The sequence below is a fragment of the Chiroxiphia lanceolata genome, chromosome 3, assembly GCF_009829145.1.
Source record: "Chiroxiphia lanceolata isolate bChiLan1 chromosome 3, bChiLan1.pri, whole genome shotgun sequence".
In the NCBI taxonomy this organism is placed as follows: Eukaryota; Metazoa; Chordata; class Aves; order Passeriformes; family Pipridae; genus Chiroxiphia; species Chiroxiphia lanceolata.
Genome location: NC_045639.1, coordinates 70,823,911 through 70,830,660, shown reverse-complemented (window position 1 = coordinate 70,830,660; position 6,750 = coordinate 70,823,911). Strand labels below are relative to the sequence as shown.

General features: G+C 45.9%; 1 long non-coding RNA gene across 1 annotated transcript; it reads right to left on the bottom strand.

The window, feature by feature from the left end:
- Positions 1-253: 253 nt before the first annotated feature.
- On the bottom strand, positions 254-4,073 carry LOC116783844. The gene is made up of 3 exons (XR_004355868.1): positions 2,847-4,073; positions 1,495-1,567; positions 254-994 (listed from the first exon to the last, which is right to left on the bottom strand). It is a non-coding gene; the product is annotated as an uncharacterized LOC116783844 (long non-coding RNA).
- Positions 4,074-6,750: the final 2,677 nt, after the last annotated feature.

Sequence of the window (6,750 nt, the reverse complement as noted above, 5' to 3'; positions counted from 1 at the left end):
ATGCAATGCTATTGCCATCTATGGGCAAGTAATATTTTTACCATACGTACAAGTTAAAGTTGGGATACATGCCTAAAGTGACAACTACTCTCAAAAAAGTTTGAAAGGACTTTAAAGAAGATTTTATTTAAGATTTTCCAATGGCTAAGATATATGGACTGGATGAAAGTTAATCAAAGACAGCAATTACTCCTCATGGTATTTGTTTTAATCCTTATTATGCATTCATTCAACTGGCTTCATTTTGTCTGAAGAACTTTATTTTGATTTTAATAATTTGAGCAGACAGGAGAGGTCACATTAAGGTGCTGATTCAGAAGATACATGCATGCTCAGTTTATTCTGAACAAAAGATCTGAACTTATTTGAAATTACCACTATTGATTACCAAGGGTTTAAAGAATGATGGAAAGCACAACAGTGATGAACAAGCTTCAGTGCCACAGGAAAGCTGAAGATTAATTTACTTGCTTAATAAGTCCTCTAAAATTGTAAGATTTCAACATTAATAAAATAACCAGTCAATTAGTCTACTGGTTAAAAATGACAAATATATACTGAAAAATATTTTGATTGAAGTATAAAAGTTACTGCAAACTCTTTTCAGCTTGCTCGTGCCTCTAAGAAAGAATATGGCTAGGTTTATGGTAATCTAGTGGACTAGTTTTTGTCAGTGTCTGTAAGAAATACAAAGCAAAACTTCTCCACTCACTGGGAGACTCTACAGATGACATTTAAAAGAAAGCACACCACCACAGCAAGATAAAAAACGGGGTTTCTGTTAAATTGTAACTAGCCAGATGGTTATACTGCTCTCAGGTTCACGATAAAGGCAGAAAGGTTGCCTCCTATGCCTGCAGAGCTCATTGCCAGGTGGCTTGAACCATGCATGGTTAACTTCTCAGACTCAGCCTCTTCTTGTTGATCTCTGCTGAACCAGTGAAAGGAAAGTGCCCAGGCCCTGAGAGCAAAGATTGCCCCACAGCTTGTCACTCTGGGAAAAAAAAAAAAAAAAAGGCAGCTAAGGCATCAGACCCATTTCAGGGCCTTGCCAGAGGAAGGACGCCGTAGGACTGAACCGCATAAAAAGAGCCAAAGCACAAAGTCCTCCTCTAAGTCAGAACAAAAACGTTTGGATAGGATTTCTGGAAGGAAGAGCCAGAGGTGTTTGTGAATAACCAATAGAATAGGCACTTCCAGTGACTGCAGAACTACAAACAAAAGCACTTTTGTGCACTCCCAGATTATTTGCTCCTATTTTCTCTTACAGTCACATGCTTATGTGGGCCTGTACTGTTCAGATTCATTAAGATGCCTTAAATTGCAACCAAGTATTATACTATTAATACTGACTTTGTTTTAACTTTCCTGTTACTTCATATAATTTGTTTCATAATTTTATCTCTTATGTGACCAAATCCCCACTGAATACTTTAAAAGTTTTTGTTGATATGTGCACTATATTTCCAAAGTGTTTCAGATTTATGAGCTCACCTCCCTTCCTTCTTATTGTTTCATTGGTTCAGGGACAGCCCCTTCTTTTCAGCAGATTGAAACATCCAGTAATCTGAAACAGATTTGGTGACCCTATAGCATTAAATCATGCTTTGTGGTGCTTTATTCCTGCTCCAAAAGACTTTATGCATTAGCAAGTACATAAAATTGTACAGAGACTAAATACATATTGAAAAGTAATAAATGATTCCATATGGTCTTAATTTTTCAAAGCAGTGCACCACTGTTTTAAAGTAATAGTGGTTAATTTTCCAATTAGGAAGATCTTTAAATAGCCCTTCTGACCTACAGATTTGGGAACACCCCAGATATTCTCCCCAGCTGAGGGATTTGGGTGCACCAACAATTTTCACAGTCAAATGGTGTCCTTGGTTAGCTCGCTAGCAAGAGTACAATTAGCCAAGGCAGTTAATTTCTTCCTTTTATTCAAAAAAGCTTGTGTCATCATTACTGCAAAGACACAGGTCACAAAGCGTCTGTGAGCAAACTGAATAGCACACGTTCCTCTTTAAGCTTCACATACTTGAACATCTGTCAGACCTCCGTGACAGTTTCTCCCCAGTTTTCCCTGTTTGCTTCCAAGGAAAAAAATCTGTTTGGGTTAAACAAGGCTTATAATACCTGTACCTTGATATATTTTAAGATAAACATGCCTATTATGAAGAGTTGCTACTGTGTTTAGAAACAGCAGGCTCTTCAGCAGATCAGTTCTCAGCATGCATTCAACTACATGTTCTCACTAAATGGTATCCCCAAAAAATAAATAAAAAAATAAAATCAGGTCTCGGTCTTGGTATCATTGCCTCTCCCCAGGTAAACTGGCAGTGAACAACTCCAGATGCACAGCTTTAACAGAGCAGTTTGCTAGACTGAAGGGAATGATTTTGCAAGCCAGGCAAGGGTGTGCATGAATGGAAGAATTCAACTTTTCACATTCCAGGAGGAGTTTGCAGGGCAGTTTGCTATAACTGCCTGCCCTGAGCATGTTTAAGTCACATTCACATGAGCAGCAAGGAATGTAATGTCTTTAATACCAGAGGCAGGGCTAGGGCAGAACTGAGGCATTAAAGTTCAGAACTGCCCTCCCAACAGCCTCTGCTCAACTGATGCCTAATCCTGGAGGCTCTGGAGTACTATTTTTAGGTTGTTGGGATCCCAAGATACAGGGCATTCTGCCTTTCACATACCCAGAACCACCCCACGTTGGGTAGCTCTGTGCCTGTCTTCCCCCCTGGCCCAATGCTGGAATTCAGAGCTCAGACACGTTTCCATGCAAGACGAGACCCATGGCCTCGGCTGCACAGCCTTTCCAGAGCACATCCAGCACATACCAATGGGCTCCAGCTTCTCACAGCACGCTGCTGTGATCACTTCCAAGACGGGACAGCAAGTAGGAGGTGCCCATTGCTACCCCATCATTTTGCAGTGTGTCACAGGCACTCAAGAAATATGACCGCCCTCCCATTCCTCTGACTTGATGCAGCTTCTGAGTCAGCAGTCACCCAGTTCCTCCAGGGTGTGAGAGAGAGAACCAGCTGCAAGTGCTTATAATCGACTTCCCCACCACGTGCTAAGCCGCTGACTGCTTTTGCTTAACACTTCACCAGCCCCTTTGAACCCTTTCTGAATTCCTGTGGGGGGACGGACTTCCCCCTGTGTGCCTTGCAGGGCCCCCCACACCAGGAGACACAAGGTCAGCTTCTCCTCGTTCTGCCTGATAGGGTTCAGATGCCTCCCTCTGACCTTCCAGAAGAATATCTTACCAGGGAGGTAGGCTGGCCTAACACGCACTCCACTTTCAACCAGCCTGTTGAACCCGTACTGCTGCCTGGGGGAGAGGGTGGGGATTCAGGATTCACGGGTGCAATCAAGGAGAGGCCATGACCTAGCAATAATAACATTGCCATGGGGAAGGGAGGGGAACAGTCCCTTTTCAAAGTGTGTCAATGTACTTTACATTGAACATCTGTCAGAGAACAAAACACAAGGTTCTGGGAAAAGGATCAGGACCCACACCTTCAGAGCAAGTGCTGGAAACAGAGGATGACAGTGTGAGGGAGGTGCTTAGGCTTCTTCCTCCAGGGGCCACGTACAGGAGAAAATAATTAATTCTTTGAAGGAAGTGAAATAGGCTGTATGTGGGCACCTGCTCGCCAAAGGAGAGGCCAGGCTGCCAGCCTCAGCAAAGGTAAATCCTTTCCCGCAGCCCCGATTCTCATCACCTGATCCCCGATTAAATCCTCTGCTGTACAAGTGTGACTCGTGTTCGCAGGTAGAGGGAAGCAGGGTTGCGAAAGGTGGTTATTTTAGGGCTGTGCTGTGTGAGAACCACTACACCGAAGCAAGGATTGAGGCTGCATCTCTCTGCACAGCATCATGTGGACAGGACAGCCACCTCTGGGACATTTTTTGTCCCCTGAAGACAACCAACACTGACACAGTTTCAAAGGCGTAGCTTCCAGGTCTCCCTATCACTGCCCTATCGCTGGGCACTTGGCACACTGGATTTGCACACCTGGCTGCCAGACGCCTTCCCACCCAGACCCTTCCCTCACAACACACACAGATCTGCACCACCTCGGAGCCCAAGTCCGGAGGGCACTTGCAGCCTGGCACAACTTAGCTTTGAGACAAGGGGGCCGGGGAAAACCGAGAGACGGCTCGGCTTGGTCCTCGGTGCAGCAGTAGCCTCTGGCTGAAGGCAATTTTCCGTGCGAGCGCCACAGCACGTTCGGGAAAAGCTCTTCTCCATGCACGGCTGCGGACTCCGAGCCAAGACGCAGCTCCCGAAACGCCCCCGCCGCATTCTACTCGATTGTTTATTATGTGGCGCGGGGCGGCGGCGGGGCGGGGGAGCGGGCCAATGGGGGGCGGTGCTGCTCTGACGGGCCACGGGCGCCGGCCAATGGGCGGCGAGGGCGGGCCGCGGTGGTCACGCGCGGCTCCGGAGCATGACATCATTCGGTTCGCGCGGCGCAGCCTAGCTTGGTGGGGCGGGGCCTCCGTGGCGGGCGGGGCCTCCGTCGGGGGCGGGGCCAGGGCCGCCGCTCCCCCCGTCCTGCGCCGTGTGGGCGGAGGAAGGCGTTAAGTTATAATGACGGAGCAATTAACAGATAAGTGGGCGTAATTAAGCCCACATGAGGTAACCGAGACGGGATTAAGTGGATGCGGCCGGGTTGCTCCGCGAGTTGGTGGCGGGGTAGTTTGCCCACTCGGACTAGCCCAAGGTAAGCAGAAGAGCCGTCCGTCTGTTCGTCTGTCCCGTGTCCGTGGAGGTGTCCTGATGGGGCAGGAGGCAAGGGAAGATGACTAAATACCTAAAATCCTAATCCTTCCATATATATAGCGCAAGATGAATTAAAAAAAAAAAAAGAGTGGAATTCCTTGCTGGATCTCATCAGTTTGACTTCACCTTAACAATATAAACTCAAAAATTGCAGGTACCCTCAACTATTCAAAAATTATGATATAGACTCAAGAATTGCATGTACCTCTGAGTATTCAAAAATTATGAAGCAGCAAGCTTTTGAGCAATGTCAGCTTAAAAGGCAGGTTTAAAAAAAAGGTTTTAAAAACCACAATTAGGTGTGTTTTGGTGTTTGGCTCCCCCTGCTCCCCACCTTTCTTCCTGGCCCTCAAAGTAAGCTTGGGTCACATCCATGGCATGTCAGGAACTTGGCTATTGGTATAAAACGGAAGCTGAGATGCACCTTCAGTGGGACGTTAAGAAGAGGGATTTCAGAAAAACACCAGTACTGCAGGTCTCATAAGTAAAGCTGAGAGAGCTGGTAATGTAGTTGTGCACTGCTATCTGTGGCTGTTAGTAAGTGTGCGAAACACTGTTTTTTCTCCACAAGAAGATGAATCTTTCTCAGCCTACAAGGCGTGACTGTGAAGCAACGCAGCTTCAGCAGACATGAGGCCACTTTAATGACAACTTCTGAAGCTGTAGGGTTGAGTTTTCTTGTTCAGCTTCACAGCTCCTTGTTTGACCAGGTTTTTTGAAGGTGCCACTGTAAACATGGTTTGTTCCAGAAAAGTGGTCCTGTTTTTTTAACGTGGGTGACTGCAGTCACTGTGCTGCACACGATGCAGAAATGGGTCAAGAATTCTTCAGCAGTGGATGCTCAAGTTTAGGTGTATGCAGAGCTGGATGCTTCCAGTCCTGGAGTTCAGTCCCCAAACTGTCAAGATCACCTGAGGAAAGAGTTGTTTTCTCCTCAAGAGTAATGTCACCATTTCCTTCTGCTACTGCACTTTTCTTCCTTCTCCTCCTTTCTGTTATGGTGGTCAGTCAGCCAGTTCACAGGCTGAAGTCCAACTTCAGATCTTTAAGTTGCTGTTCATCACTTTGAGGAAAATTGTATAGTCAGAACTCTGTAGCCATCTTTGGCAAACCCTTCATGTTTCCATGGCACAAATTAGACCCTTGCTCTGTATCTGCCATTCTGCCAATCTTTCTGTAACAACTGTAGAACCCGCTAGCCAGTTTTAGCCAAATTGGGCAGAAAGGTTAAAGTCTCAGGGTATGAAGCTGGCTGGTTTATAGATGACATTTCTTTCTAATCAGCACACAAGTTGCTCTGAATCAGCCGCAAAACCTATTGGCCTTTGCCCAGTCTGTGTTTAAAGGGCATAATAGGGAACTCTGGGAAGAATAAAAAATACATTGAGGGAGCCGCTTTCTCACAGGGTAGGTGGGAGGGGTAGACAGGGTTATCACAGGGAACACGAACTTCTCAGAGACCAGGCTGCAGGTGCCTTACAAAACAACCTGTCGTATACTTGTTTGTGTGAGGTCCACGTAGACAATGCAGCTGTTGTTTAACATAACTCCAATATAACATCAGTTTATTGAGCAACGCTAAACTTTACAGTAGATTTCTATAACAATGTAGTGACAAAAAGTTCCAAGTCTCCTACCATCTATGCAACTGCAGCTCCAACCTGAAGTAAAGCTTATCTGCGGTAAGATATTTGTGTAAGAAGAGAGGTGAAGCCAGAAATGTCACCTGCACTTATCTAGCTTCTCTAGCTGCAACGTGACTGTGACCCTGCCAGATCCATGCAATCAGATACTGTGATAGGCACACATGTTCCCAACATCAACTTGAGTGGCGACAGTAGATAAAAGGAGATGCAGAGGAAGACGCACCACTGCCCTGAAACACTCACAGGCTAAGTAGGTACAGTAAGTGAGCATGGTTTTCAAATGGCCTGAGGGCTGGCCTAACT